General features: G+C 39.0%; 2 long non-coding RNA genes across 2 annotated transcripts; both read right to left on the reverse strand.

Annotated features, from left to right (window-relative positions):
* Positions 1-2867: 2867 nt before the first annotated feature.
* LOC124882843 lies at positions 2868-5239 on the reverse strand. Its single transcript, XR_007042015.1, has 4 exons — positions 5158-5239; positions 4843-5016; positions 4590-4636; positions 2868-2926 (listed from the first exon to the last, which is right to left on the reverse strand). It is a non-coding gene; the product is annotated as an uncharacterized LOC124882843 (long non-coding RNA).
* Positions 5240-7756: 2517 nt separating this feature from the next.
* LOC124882825 lies at positions 7757-10278 on the reverse strand. Its single transcript, XR_007042003.1, has 3 exons — positions 10186-10278; positions 8259-8432; positions 7757-7997 (listed from the first exon to the last, which is right to left on the reverse strand). It is a non-coding gene; the product is annotated as an uncharacterized LOC124882825 (long non-coding RNA).
* Between the last annotated feature and the right edge of the window lie 5000 nt (positions 10279-15278).

Below are 15278 nucleotides of genomic sequence, written 5' to 3' on the forward strand. Positions count from 1 at the left end.
ACTGTTGAGTTTTGGAGATGTAACTTTCTCTGCTTTTTAATAACTTTTAATAACTAGAATAATTGACCCTGAATATTCCACGATGAAAGAGAACTTGTTTCTCTAAAAGAATTAACCGGAAAGTATCAAATGAGCTAAGTTATCACCCTTTTAAAGATACTTTTCTAACCCTAAAATAATATTTTAACCCGCTATATCTGTCAACGTCAGGCCAGCGTCACATGAGCAGCGGTTAATAAGCGTTCTTCGTTGCAGAAAATAGGAAAAGATTTATGCAAATGTGTGTGTGTTTGTACGTTACCCCCATCAGTTTCTAAATCGCTCCAGAGTCAGACTGTCATGGCACACAGTCCTCTATCAGTCCAAAAAAACAACCAGGCCCTTCCCCGGTCTGTTGGTGAGACATACAATCATTCTTTGTCCACTTTAACTTCTCCAGGAGGGAGAAAGAAGAAACTTTGCTCCGGTTTCTCTTCTGCCCGCATAAGATGCTTTCAATATAAATCCAGTGTATCGCTCTTCTGGCTCTTGCAAACAGCATGGATCGTTGTCCATCTCAGTGGGTCCAGACTTCTTCTGAGTTTCGTTTTTTGTGGAAATTCACACTGCGATTTGCAACAAGCAGGCAGACAGGAAGGCAGATCTCTCTCTTTCAGGCCGTGCTGAAGAAGCGTCTCTGGCGGAGTATCCACGAAGAAGGGCAGGTTTCTAAAATCCAGACTCAAAAACGCAGATGTTGAACTCAAATCCCATATATGTGTGTATTTGTGTGTGAGAGAGGCAGAAGAAAAAGTTTAGTATAGGTTCACAAAGAAATATTATCAGTCAGTCAGTCAGTTGCCTGTCACTTCCTTCCACAACATGCATTATACTCCTTTCTAAAACAACTTTCTTTTCACATCTCTAATGTCCCTTTTCACTTTTACCTTCTTTCCCGACTGATCGCAATATTTAAGACCAACGAAACTTCCTTCAGGAAAGTTTAAACTTTTTTTTTTTTACTCATTTACACTTAAACTTCCACACTGTGAAAAACCAAACTTATCTTCCAAATTAAAGCACATTTAACACAATCATCCCCACTTTGATGTTTAGGAGATGATGGTTAATGTGTAATAAAAATAGGAAGAACAATAATATAGCACTCACACAGTTAGTATTTTAACATATTTATGTCCCTTCAGCAATATGTATGGTCGACCTAGCTTAGTTTATGAGATCTCTTTATTATTCAACACTTAATTTCATTCCCTTCTGGCGGAATGTTACCAACCAAATTATCCAGTTCACTTTACGGCGCCTAGTCGTCTCTGATCTCCTTGCGGCGAGATCCTACCTAAATTTATCACTATTTCCTAGTGGCGAAATAACACCTTTCCAATGCAGTGTCCTTGCGGCGACACACTACCAAACGACTTTTAAGTACTTTTCTTCTTTCATTTATATAGCGCTCACTCTTATCTCACGTACTGTATTTTAAAACTGTCTCACCTCTGAGTTGACTTTCAGGTGACTCTGTTGGATCAGCCGGACCCGCCCGGCATCGAGCAAGACAATAATCCACCGGCCAGATGCGAACGTCACACACCGGGACTTTCAGCCACCAGGCCTAGATGCGGCTGTACGGCAGTGCTTAAGTCGACGTCAGGCTGTCTCCGGAGATCCGTCAGTCACTGCAAAGAAAGATAAAATCAGTTTAGTTCTTATAATCTCCGGCTCGAAGGACCAAATTAATGATAGGTATTATTTAATCAACTCAGAGGTAAGGAAAGACACCGAGTCAGTTTTACTTGCAAGGGTAGCTGTGCACTACAGACTACGAAGTATTAGCCCCCTCTCTCTTTATTTATACATGCTTGGTCACACACAGTTCAAACATCATTCAGAGTGGGTGTGTGTGTGTGTGTGTGGGTGTGTGTGTGGGGTCAGAAAGGTTAGGGTTCATGTGTCTTGATTTTAGAGAAAGGAGTGAGGATTGGTGCCAGTCCCCAGATGTTGCTGATAATAGCATAACTCACCCCTCTCTCTTATCTCTTTGTCTATGACATGTGGGGGAAGAAAGCACTTAGAGCAGACACAAGTGATAAACAATATAAAAAGTCATAAAAACCCTAACACATACATAGCAACAAACTCCAACAGAAAATGTACATCTGTCAGAAAAGTACCTGTAAATGACACCATATTTTTTAAAAACAGGGATGCTAAAAGATTTAGTGTATAGTAACCAGTCAAGAAAATATCTTTAGCAGGACACAAATAAAAAAATACCATGACTGAAAATAAATCTCTACGCATTCAATGCTTATGAAGCAAACGACAATCAGTTCAACTGCTTGTTAACAAAAATGCCAAATCAGTCACATAGCAGCCACTCCATGCATTTATTCATTTAGATGTGATAAAGACAGTTAGCTTGATTTCAAAACAAGCACCAAAACTAGGCAGAAAGAGGGTTTACATGTCTTTGAATGTGGGCCTGTTTTTTGGTGCCAAATGGACTCGTCTGAGAATTTCAGAAATTGCTGATCTGCTGGGATTTTCACCCACAACTATCTCTTGGGTTTACAAAGAATGGTCTGATAAAGAGAAAATATCCAGTGAGTGACAGTTGTATGTCACAAAATGCCTTGAGAATGAATAAACTGGTTTGAGATGATAAAAGGTAATAGTAGCTCAAATAACTACTCCTTACACCTGGGCTACAACAGCAGGAAACATAACAGGATCAACCTCTAAAAGCTAAACACCACAACACCGGAACCTTCTTCTGGGCCAGGCTAAGAAGAAGGGTCCGGTGTTGTGGAAGACCTCCTGTCTTGTTCCGGTACCAAAGAAAACTCACCCATCAGTCCTCAATGACTATAGACCTGTTGCCCTGACATCTCACATCATGAAGGTCCTAGAGAGACTCCTGTTGGCCCACCTGAGTAAGCAAACAATAAACCATCAGGACCCCCTTCAGTTTGCTTATCACTGTGGAGTTGGAGTTGAAGATGCCATCATACACCTGCTTCAACAAACCCACTGTCATCTGGGCAAAGTCAGTAGCACTGTGAGGATCATTTTCTTTGATTTCTCCAGTGCATTTAATACAATCCAACCTGATTTGCTTTGTCAGAAACTCCAGAAGACTCAGGTGGAGGCCTCAACAATCTCCTGGATCAAAGACTACCTGACAAACAGACCACAGTTTGTGAGACTGAATGGTTGTGAGTCTAACCAGGTAGTCAGCAGCACATGAGCACCACAGGGGACTGTACTCTCACCATTCTTTTTACTCTGTACACCTCAGACTTCCAGTACAAGACAGACTCCTGTCATCTGCAGAAATACTCGGATTATTATGCAGTCGTGGGGTGGATCAGAGATGGACAAGAAGCTGAGTACAGGAAGGTGGTGGACCGTTTTGTGGCATGGTGTGGAAACAATCATCTCATTTTGAACGTGACTAAAACAAAAGAGATGATTGTAGATTTTAAGAGAAATAGGAATAAGTCAAAAACTATTTCTATCATGGGAGAAGAAGTGGAGGTGGTAAAGGAGTATAAATACATCGGTGTTCACCTGGACAACGGACTAGAGTGGAGATGCAACTGTGAAGCCATCTACAAGAAGGGACAGAGCAGACTGTACTTCTTGAGGAAGCTTAGGTCCTTTGGTGTTTGCAGCAAGATGCTGCATACCTTCTATAAGTCTGTTGTGGAAAGTGTGATCTCTTCTGCCATCATCTGCTGGGGAAGCAGCATCAGAGCCAGGGACTTAAAAAAGCTCAACAAGCTGATAAAAAAGGCTGGCTCTGTTCTGGGACTCCTCTGGAACCTCTGGAGATCATTGTGGAAAGACGGATTCTTCATAAAATGAAGAACATTATGGAGAACCCTGAGCAACCTCTTCATGAGACTGTCCTACAACAACAGTGTCTTCAGTCAGAGGCTTCTTCAGATCTGTAAGCCACAGGAGATCCTTCCTGCCCACAGCCATCAGCATCTACAACGGTTCTTTGAAGAAACCCTCATAATGAGCTACAACAACATTTAATTTCCCTTTGGGATTAATAAAGTATTTTTGAATTGAATTGAATTGAATTAAAAACCTTATGATATTAATTTTCAACTCGGAGGTTGGAAATTCCGACTTTCGGGTAGAAATGGAATACACCATTATTGCAGGCTTCCTAGGAGCCCTCTAAACAAAAAGACTGGCCATGTGCAGGCTGACCCTCACTGGCTGACCCTCACTGGCTGATCAGTGATCTGTTTGTGGTACCTGTCTGTGCAAATCTTGATTGTCAATATCCCGGAAGAAATACTACCCTCAGGTAGAAATACTGCCAGAACTGACACTGAATAATGGAGCCACTCTGCCTAATGGATGAATAAAGTTGCAGAACCTATGCATATTGCTGCTGTATTGTTGTATATGTTGTAGGATTGCAGGGTAACCAAACGATTTTTCTATTTTTTTTCTATACAACCTTGCCCGATATTTACAAACAAAATTAAATCAAACATTTGCATTTTAAATGGCAACAATAACTAAAAAATAAACCTTTGAAGAAAAAATAGAAATAAATATTTACAACTTACAGTTTTTAAGTGTTGATTTCAGATAACATTCTTCATTATGATCCACACTGTAGAAAGAAGTATATAAAAAATTAAAAGTAACTCAACGTTAATACATTTTCTTATTTGTATTGGACAGATTTCATCTGACAAAAAAATATGTAGAGTGCCACTATGACACAATATATTCATATGTGTAGCAATTATTTTGCTAAAACCCTTAGTTTAACAGAACAAAGCAACAAAAAAGAGGCTTCATCGAAGGTGGATTTACCTTAGATGTTCTAGTTTACAAAGTGGATTGTTAAGCAGAACTGAGATAAGATTCACTCCAAAGTCCTGCAGATAATTATATCTAAGGTCCAGCAGCCTCATGTGGGAAGGATTGGAGCTCAGTGCTGAATCCACATGACTGCAGCCTTTTACTGTGATACTACAAAATGACAACCTGCATGACAAGGTGTTCCAAGTCAAATTATATCCATTGGTGCATTAGATTTTGAGTCATATGTATCGTTTCATAATGCTATTTGCTTGCTTTCAGTGATTTATTTGAACATTTTAAAGTAAGGCCTGAAAAGTCACTTACCTTACGGTTTCAAGTGTACAGTTAGGATTTGCTATTCCGTTTGAGAGCAACTCCACTTCCAGGTCCTCAATGTCGTTCCCACTCAGATCAAGCTCCTAAAGGTGAGAGTTGTTGGTGCTCAGAACTAAGGCAATGTCAGCACAGCATTTCTGGAGACTACACTCATTTAATCTGAAAGTCAGCATTTTTAGTTGACAATAAGTCATATGAATTGGTTCAAACAGGGATATATCACACAGAATGTTACCCTTTAACTGTGCCATAAGTATGTCGTTTTGAGAAAATTTTAAATTTCACAGCAATTGGCATTACATGAATCACCACTAGTAACCATTGAGTCTACTGAAGCTGCATGAACTTACATTAAGGTTTCCAGTTTACAGTGCTGACTTTTGAGGCCAGAGCACAGTAGGCCAAAGCCTGGACCGCTCAGTAGAGGCTGACATTTTTTCGGGAGTCCCACGGGTCACGGGATTCCCACGGGAAACCCGCAGGATGGGAGACAGCATCAGTAAAGATCACGTGATTGGGACGGTACAGGATAAAAAATGAAAGGGAGCAGACGGGAACGGGAACTAAACAATAGGAGGGAAAATAAACTAGGATCAATTGTCCTTGGAAATGTAAACTGAGACTTTGTTATAAACTTTAAGAAAAAAAAACTTGGATTGACGCCGCCATTGTGTAGTTTTTTTCCAAGAAGCCTATACTATAATGCGAGTCAAACGAACTACACGACCCATAAGCCAACAGTGCTTCTGCTCGGTGTTTTCCACCTGCGTTCAGGATGGAGGGAACAAACGCAGGTGGAGAACTGGATGTGGTAAAATTGGATTTGTAACGTAAAGTCAGAAGTAAGGACTTATCTATTAAACTCATAGAGCTGACAGGAAAGTCGCAAATATTACCGAACTTCAGGAGAGTTGAATGTAGCGGTATTAACACGCAGTCTGCTGCTTGTAAAACGTGTTTAGTTGTAATCAAGTTCACCAGTGATTAAGGGACCCTTGTAAGGCAAATTCTGGATTAAATCAGCCCTGCATCTCTTCATTCATCAAACCAAAAGTACCAACATGTGTCAAGTCTCATCTGACCAACAAAATTGCTGCATGTGCAGTAAAGATTTAAGAGGTAAGGTACGGAAGCCCGTGAGGGGACATGGGGAAATTTATTACTTTTGCGTCCCCACGCAATACTTTTGCGTTCGGCATTTTGGAACAACAGCACAGATGATAAACTGCTCATAAAACAAACACTGATATGTCATTGATATGGTTTATTTGTCATATGCAGGTTAACACGCTGTAAACAATGCAATAAAATGCTTAGGATAAGAAGAACCGTTCAAATCACGATAAAAACAAAAACACTAATGGCGTACAAAAAAAAGTACACATCATGCAGCAGTAATAAGGAAATAAAGTGTCACAGATGTGGTTTCGTGCAGTTTTATGGTCCAGAGTTCAGTAGTTTGTTTGACAGCTTGTGGATAAAAACTGTCTTTTAGTCTGATTGAAGATAATTTTATTTAATGCTGATTTCAAAATAAAACTCAATAAATCTCAAAACGGGTGTAGTGTTTGTTTCAATTTTGCAGTTATCTGGTTTGGAAACTATCCCACAAAGTATTGCGAAATAACGCAAAGACTATTGCGTGGGGACACAAAAGAGAAAACAATTCCCCCTTGTCCCCTCGCGGGCTCCATATAGAAAGGCTTCATCAAGGGAAGATATTAAATAAATATGTTGTGAAATAGAAAAAAATTGAATGTACCATTAAATGTACAATTTATTTAATACATCATTAAATATTAAGTGTACCACTAATTACGTCATGTCGTCTTTAAAATTATACTTAATTATTCAGTGGCATATTTAATTGCATTATAGTCCATTTCATGATATAATGGTACATTTATTGTTTCTAATGATGTATTAAATAAATAAATGGTACCTTTAATTTAATGGCACATTTAATGTTACATTTCTTTCATGTTACATTTACTTCACTTATGGGACATTCACAACATTTACTTATTTAATGATGATTTTATTGTATTAATTTTGTCCAGTTTGACCCTCCATTCTTGATGCCTGTATAGGAGATCATGTCAGAATTTAAATCAGGTGTTCTGGAGCAGACACACATCTAAAACTTGCAGGGAAGGGGTCCCTGAGGACCAGGGCTGTGAACCATTGAGGTACAGTTTCTAAATTGTGAAGGTAATGCCTTTTTGGCCTTTTGTTCAACAAGTACAGTTCTCTTACTAGGTGCATTTTTCTTTCGTTTCAGCAACTTGAAACATAAAAGTAATGTCATTGTTCAAAGGAAACAGTCACTTAATAAATAAGTAAAATACAACTATGTACATTTTGTTTATTCAACTAAGATAGGCATGGTCTGTTTCCATGTTTAATATTTTATTATTTCTTCATTATTATTCTTTTTACTTTAACTGGCCTTTACTACAGCTAAAAACAGGGACCTAACTGGCCCTTCAAAGAAAGAAATTGCCAAAAGACTAAATGAAGAAAACAAAAATGGGAGTGGCACAGGAGTGGGAGTCGTTCTGAATGGGAGCGGGATGGGAGTGGGAGTCAATTTACCAGGAGTGGGATGGGACAGGATTTTTTTCGTTATGCTGGCCTGGGATTGGGATGGTACAAGACATTTTTCTGTGGGAGCGGGATGGGACAGGAGAGAAAATCCACTCCTGTGTCACCCTCTACCGCTCAGGTTGTTCCCACTTAAGTCCAACTCTCTGACTTGGCAGAAATCTGTGCTGAGAGTTGAACTAATGTAACTACAGGATTTCTGTGTCAGGCCACACCAGCTGAGTCTGACAAAACAAAGAAAATAAAAATCAAACAACATAGAAGCAGCCTATATTTGAGCAGTAATGTTAGGGCATACTGAGCAGATAAAGAAAATGTACTATAACATTAGTTTAAAAAAATTCTAATAATTTTGTACAATTGCATTTATCAGTGATTAATATTTAAAGACAAAACAGATCACATCCCAATTTAGAAGTTAATACAGTTTGGCTGTATTATTAAGCAATGTGGTGCAAAAGCAACAAACTACAGGGAAGACTGACCTGAGAATTTCCAGCTTGCAGTTTGGGGTTGTCAGTCCAGCTACAAGCAGCACTACACAAGCATCCTTCAAGTTGTTAAGGCTTAAATCCAGAATTTTTAGCTGAGAAGAGCCTGATTTGAAGATTGAAGCCAAAGCTGCTCAGCAGCTCTCTCCCAGCTTGCACTGATTTAAACTGCAAAAGAGTATTTAGAAAAACTGAATGTTTTGGCAACAACCTAAGTAATCCACATATACAAGGAGATCAGAACATAATAGTTGCTAAAATAAATTATAGTTAAAAAAGGACACATGGAATAAGAATTGACCATGTTTGCTGAAAAACCCTTTTGTAGCAATGAAAATACTTGGCATCAGGTCTGATTTTGGCCTATTATTTCACACAAACTGTCTTCAAATCAAAGGTTCCTTTACAAACTTTGAGTTTCAGCTTTGTTTTCTGTCTCTGAAATTTGTATCAAGTTTATTTATCGTTACTTTAGTTTACTTGAATGTGTGTTTGGGACTATTGTCTTGGTTAATATTGCAACACAGTTTAATTTGCTGCAGTTCTTATTGAATGTTCACCAGTAAATTTCAATTTATCCTTTCTTTAATTATGAGGTTTGCCAATACCATGTCCTGAAAAATAGACCTTCATCGTGATGTTTCCATCTCCAAATTCACTGTTGGTATGGTGTTTGTAGGGTGATGTGCAATACCATTTCCTCTCCATACATGGTGCATGTGATGGTGTCTGACAAGGTTAATACAATATGGAGTTTTTTTTTTTAGCCATCATGGCTAAATTCTTCCAGAATTTCATCAATTTGTCCAAATCTTCAAACTTTAAAAAAATTCAAGGTGCTTTTTCTTCAGCAGTGGAGTCTTGTGCATTGAATGTCCATTTAGACTGTGGTAATTCAAAGAATGATGTATTGTTTTAATGGAAAAACTAGACTTTTTAATTCAGGGTCTTTCTGAAACTCTCTATGAGTGGTCTCTTGGTCTGAAAAAAGACTATTATTATTTTGACTCCACTGTATAAAGGAGCACCTGTTCATTGCAAGTTTATTATAGAATTATGTTCTTTCAGCCTCCAGATTAGGGCTCCAATGGTGCTCACTGAAACATGTTTGAATCTAGTAGTATGTTTTGCAACAATAAAGGTTACAAAGGTTGTGAGACAGCTCTTGCCTTCATCATGAGGTGCTTCTTGTGTGATGCCTTGTTTATGAAAGCTTTTTTATAGGTCATCATTTAGAACTAAACAAGCTGATCTTAATATGCGCTGATAAGAGGCAGGACTGCTTTCTAGAAAGTGATTTAGATTTCAGATGTAATCTTGAATTACTTCAACACTTATTCCCTCTCTCATTCCACTGAGTTATACATAATCTAATTTGTTTTTACTATTTTTTTTTTGTATGGATTACTTGGGCTGTAACATACATCTGGAGTCATATAAATAAGTAAATATATTTGCTGGAAGAAAACATAGAATAGTTCAATGCTTATTTTTGTCAGCGTTGTGGGTTTGGTGGCAGGACCAGAATGCAGAACACGGCGAGCAGGTCGTATGGTGAGTAGATGAAGTAGAAACCAGAGAACATGGGGACAGCTAGATTCAGGGAAATAATAACTGAAGGGGATCCAAGGACAAGGGGAGGAACTACTAAGGGGCACGAGTAAAAGAAAGAAACAAGACAGAACACAGAAGAACAGAAGGACATAAATAAACCAGTGAGTGGGTGGACTAATAAATACAAAGAAGAAGGCAGAAAGAATAAATGACAGAAACTATAACCAAACTAAGAATCACAACATAAGAAAGAAATACTTCACAACAAAAACCAAAACAAAGCCAAAACTGGCAGATCCTGACAATTTTCCTCACTGTAATGTTTTTAAAGCAAGAATTTAGGTTGTCAGAAAGAAGCAGATCTAACCTCAGTGTATCCACTTTGCAATGATGGCCGCGCAGTCCCAAACTCAGAACCATCACTCCTTCTTCTTGGATGACATAAGCGCTCAGGTCCAGCTCTCTCAGCTGTGTTGACTCTGTGTTAAGAGCAACGGCTAGGGCCTCACAGCAGCCACCCTGCACTTTACACTTATGTAATCTAAAAACAAGCAAGTGGAGAGCACTGTTTCAAATTACAAAGTGCTTGCAGTTCCTACAGATAGCTAGCACAGGATAAAGTAAAGGGCAATACATGCTCCTCAAGAACAGAGAAATGTTGTTCTCCAATGGCTGCAAGAACAAAATAATGTCATTCTGTTCTTTCACTCTTGAATTGGGAGTTCCTGCAGCTTGGTTTTGAAGCGTATTAAGGGCAAAAACGTTTCTGCCAGTAGTTTTGCCTGTGTGGTATATGAGAAATTGAAGTAGGTGAGCTAAAGTGGGTGGGACCTATGAAGAGTTTCTGGGAGTTCTGCACTTTAGTTCTTGTGACGTATGAAAGATGTTTGTTCTTGTTCTTTCAGTCTCGAGTAAAAACCTTTCTCTGTTTTTGTGGAGTATGATTTTGCCTTAAGCTGCAATTAAGACTCCCACACCCTCACCCACCCAAAAGATACGTTGCAAAATTGCTTCTGTTGAGAAAGAAATTTCCTTATATACTCATGACAAGACCTTAAACTCTTCAGCTTGCATTGCAGACTCCTTAAGCCATCAGAAAGCAGCTTCACCCCTGAATCCCTCAGAGTGTTGTCGCTCAAATCTAAATCTGACAGTTGAGAGGATGTTGAGCTCAGTGCAGAGGCCAGCAATTTACAGCAGTTTTCACTGAGGTTGCAATCATCCAGGCTTAAAAGGAACAAAAAAGCAACAGTTATTTGGGGTTACGTTTTGCATGACGGTGAATAAAAAGTGCTCAAATCAAGGCAAGAGAATGCCTGTCATTAGATCCAAGTGCTACTTATTTTTGGATGAGAGACCCTTTACAACCATAGTACAAAAGTATCAATATCGTTTTACAGTTAAACTTACAGAACATGTGTGGAGGAAGTTATGACAGCCAGCAGTTTTTCTAGCCGCTCCTCTGATCTGATGTACTTCTTAAGGTCAAACACTTCCTCCAGAGCCTCTGATGTCATTAGCTCAAAAGTGAGAGCCGACCATTGAGCTGGCGATAACTGTTTGCATGCAATCCTCCCAGAACTTACAAAGCTCTGGATTTCCTGCACCAGAGATTCCTCTCTGAGCTCACACAAACAGTGGAATAAGTTGAGCTTTGATTCGGGTTCTTCATTAATCATCTCTTTGATAAACTGTATGGTTTTCACCACATCTTCCTCTCCTTCTGCTTCCAAATGCAGAACTCTGTAGATGAGCTCCTGGTTTGACTTCAATGAAAGGCCCAGAAGAAACAAAGGAAGAGGTCCCAGTGGCCATCTGGACTTTTCAATGCCTTTTCAATGGCAGTTTTATGAAAGCCAAAAACAGACTTTTTCTTTAGTTTTCTTTAGTTTTGAAGAAATTCTTTCCAGAGATCCCAGAAGAACACTTTCCTTATTTTACATGTATGAATAATGGGCAAACACAGCTGCCAGAAACTCCTGAATGGTCAAATGCACAAAGTTAAAAACTTTTTGTCTCCTTCCCTCCTCCATCTGAAAGATCTCTGTGCAGACTCCTGAATACATGGTTGCCTCTTTGATATTCATACCGCACTGCTTCAGATCAGCCTCATAGAAAATCAGTCTGCGTTTTTCGAGCTGACAGAATGCTAGTTCTGCTAACTTTAAACAGACATTATCACCAGTCTGGCAGAGAAGGAGATACACATACGTCTCAGTCAGGGTGATCGGCATTAGGCATAGGTATTATTTAATCAACTCAGAGGTAAGGAACGACACAGAGTCAGTTTTACTTGCGGCAAGGGTAGGTCACACTCTGCAGTGCAAAACTACAAAGTGTTGGCACCCCTCTCTCTTTATTTATACATGCTGGTTCACACACAGTTCAACAAACATTAAGGGTGTGTGTGGGGGTTCAGAAAGGTTAGGATTCATGTGTCTTGATTATAAACAAAGAGGGAAAGTGGGGACCTGGTACAAATAGCCCCTAGATGCTGCTAATAAAAGCATAACTCACTCCTCTCCCCATCTCCCTTTCTGTGACATGTAAGGAGGGCAAGGCACTTTAGAGCAGACATGAGTGATAAACAATACAAAAGTTTTCAAACCCTAACAGTCCCCCCTTTTTAATCAAGAATAAGTCATGATTAAATACATGTAAAAGAAAACACTGTTTGAGCTCAATCCCATGGACGGAAAGCAGATTATATTGTGGAAAACACTCACACTCCGCCCTATGCAACCACCAATCATGGCAGAGTGAAACAATATAATAAAACAAAGAAAACAAAATGTAATAAAAGTAAAAGAATTAAAAGAAGCCTTGTTCATATCATTGCACTTTTTCTCATTTCACTTAAACGGCAACTTCTTTCGATTTTCTGCTATAAGGTCATTTTATGAAGTACAATTATGAATACACTCAGGCATTGAAGATATATTCATTTACAACATGTCATCATAGTCATCTGCTTTTGGGTCCAGTGTCCATCTCGTCCATCTCTTCTCATGTGATGTTACATCCTGTGGATCCTACCTTAAACAGAGAAAGAACCCTGCTACCACGATTAGGCTCAGGCTTATCAGTCCTGTCCACACGTTACAAAAAGCCATGCTAAATTGGGCACAGGTCAGTGGTTTTCTTCGCCGGTTTGAGATGTTGGGCCCTGTGGGTCACCAACCCCTTTGTACCCGGTCCTTCCCCTGTTACCCCGTCGGTTGGTTTGGCTCCTGTAATGGTGATATCAGCTTACAGTGGCTCTTGTGAATCCAGGATGGTATCTCTGCGATTTTCAAAGCTGTCGGTGTGGTCAGGAGAACACGGTATGACCCTTTTCAGCAGGGGGTGCTCCAGTCCTTTCTGTGGAATGTCTTAATCAGGACCAGGTCTCCAGGCCTCAGGTTGTTCTGTGAAATTGGAGCAGAATTTACTGGCAGAATACTGGACAACTGTACTTCTTTTGTTTGTAACATTCTATTCATCCATTCAGCTAATGATGTTTCCTGCTGTGCTTTTCCTATGTCATCCATTTCTGATGGCAATGGAAAAGGTCTGCCATGTACTATTTCAAATGGAGTGAGACCAGTTTGATTTGGAGTTATTCTTATCCATAATTTAACCAGGGATAGGCATTCAGGCCATGGCCTCCCTGTTTCTTCCTTAGTTTTCCTTAATCTATTTTTTATTGTTCCATTTGTTCGTTCAACCAGCCCAGCAGATTGCGGGTGGTAAGAACAATGGTTTTTTAACTGAAACCCTAATGCTTTAGAGCACAGTTCTATTACATTATTTACAAAATGAGTCCCATTATCTGATCTTATGATTTGTGGGATACCATATGTGGGGAAGAAATGTGTCACTAAACTCTTGGCCACTGTGAGTGCATCACAGTGCTTTGCAGGGTATATTTCAACCCACTTTGAAAATGTATCTATGACCACTAAACAAAATTTATTTCCCCCTGACCATGATAACTCTATGAAATCCATGTGTATCGTGTGAAAGGGATGAATTGCTGCTGGGAACTGGCCTCTTTTGGGTCTCATGTTTCCCTGTGGATTATGTTTGCAGCAGATAGGAGAAGAAGAATCAGAATCTAGCTACATTAAGGGTGAGTTATATTTATATTTTGATAAGATTTTTATGTTAGATGTGCTACGTTCAATCATCTTGTTAGCTTAGTTTGGCTTTTTTCAGTTCATCCCATTTGTATGATTAGCCTATATAATTCCAACTAAAGACAGCTAACCACATGTTAGCATGATTTTTCTGTGTCCATTTATTGGCAAAACTACGGTGGCCGGGGGGTGCAAACCAACATTACAAAATCTAAAACACTTTTACAAACCTATAGACAAATTAACATTTCAGAAAACAATTTAACAAGATGCAAAACACTTTTACAAGTACTGAAACAAATTTACATTTGACAAAATCAACCGGAAAGGGAATGTACCAACACCGAGGCTGACACGGAAATGATAATGATAAAGTGTTTTAGATTTTGTAATGTCGCACCCCCCAGCCACCGTAAAAAACGTTTATAAATTTACAAAAATTGAATGTTAGCCTTTTTCAATTTTTTGCTTACCTGCACTGTCGTGTTAAAATAACTGCTATGGAGGTTGAAGCTAGTGGCTTGTGTATTGCATTGCATTAAACGATTGCCTTTCTCCTTGATTCGACTTTCTAGGTTTTTTCATTGGTATATCTGCTCAAATGATGTCAGCATGGATATATATTTAATTAATCAACAATCTACTAATCTGCTCAGCTGCTTATTGTAATTGTAATTGAGTATTTTTTTTCTTTTCTCTCCCACTTTAGAACCATGCCAAAACTCAAGAGCAGTGTCCGCTGCAGGACAAATAGGATAAAAGTAGTGCGGAAAACCATTGATGGTGGTGTTAAATTTTCTTATCTGTCATCACATCCCAGCTCAAGTCATACAGACTCACCTGTGTCCACACCAATCACACCTCTCACAGAAAACCCAAATAATACCGTTTCTAACTCTTTTGATGAAGAGACAGCCAACTGTCAGGCTAAAAGAAAAGAACTAAACTCGTGGGATTTACTGAAATATGAGCTAATACAAGTGTCATATAAATCCTCAGCACCTTCCTCTAACATCTGCAGTATTTGCAAAGAACTTGCTGAATATCGCTGTTTGGAATGCAGCAGTACCAGTGTATTTTGTAAGACATGCATTGAGAAAATACATCAAAATTCTCTGCACCTTCCAGAGAAATGGAATGCAAGTTATTTTTTATGGGTTTTATTTATAAAACGTTTGACCTATTTAAGAAATTCTTAATTACTCTTAAACGTATTATTCCCTTTGTCTCTTTAAAAAACCTACTATGAGGCAGCTTGGCAGCAGTTAGTTCTGCATTTATCAGGGGATCACAGTACCCATGGAGTGTACTCCAGGGATATCAACATTTTTGTGAATACGGG

Source organism: Girardinichthys multiradiatus, chromosome 17 (assembly GCF_021462225.1).
Source record: "Girardinichthys multiradiatus isolate DD_20200921_A chromosome 17, DD_fGirMul_XY1, whole genome shotgun sequence".
Lineage (NCBI taxonomy): Eukaryota > Metazoa > Chordata > Actinopteri > Cyprinodontiformes > Goodeidae > Girardinichthys > Girardinichthys multiradiatus.